The sequence below is a fragment of the Arachis ipaensis genome, chromosome B09 (assembly GCF_000816755.2).
Source record: "Arachis ipaensis cultivar K30076 chromosome B09, Araip1.1, whole genome shotgun sequence".
NCBI classification, from domain to species: domain Eukaryota; kingdom Viridiplantae; phylum Streptophyta; class Magnoliopsida; order Fabales; family Fabaceae; genus Arachis; species Arachis ipaensis.
In genome coordinates this window covers 126,010,415-126,010,727 of record NC_029793.2, presented here as the reverse complement: position 1 = coordinate 126,010,727, position 313 = coordinate 126,010,415, and the positions used below count along the sequence as shown (strand labels likewise).

General features: G+C 17.6%; 1 protein-coding gene across 1 annotated transcript in view; it reads left to right on the top strand.

Annotated features, from left to right (window-relative positions):
* Positions 1–313, top strand: part of LOC107616032 (myrcene synthase, chloroplastic) — a 4,245-nt gene that overhangs the window by 907 nt on the left and 3,025 nt on the right.

The following is a 313-nucleotide window of genomic DNA, read 5'->3' as shown; positions in this document are numbered from 1 at the left end:
AATGTCTATTTTATATTCTAATTTTTAATATATATATATATATATATATGACTAATTTTTAAAATATACGCAGCAAAATTATAAATTCTTTTTATGAGATGTCAAAGATATATTTTTGTATACAATAGTTGATTAATAGCTAATTTATAACGTATATGTAGTATAATTGATTTATGAGTATCATATAGTTTAAATTAAGTCTTAGGGATAATATAAGAATAGAAAAAGAAAATCTACTATTTTAAAAAAGGGAGCAAAACTGATGAAATGATAGTTTTATTAGTGGAATTAAAATTATTTTAAAAAATAATAG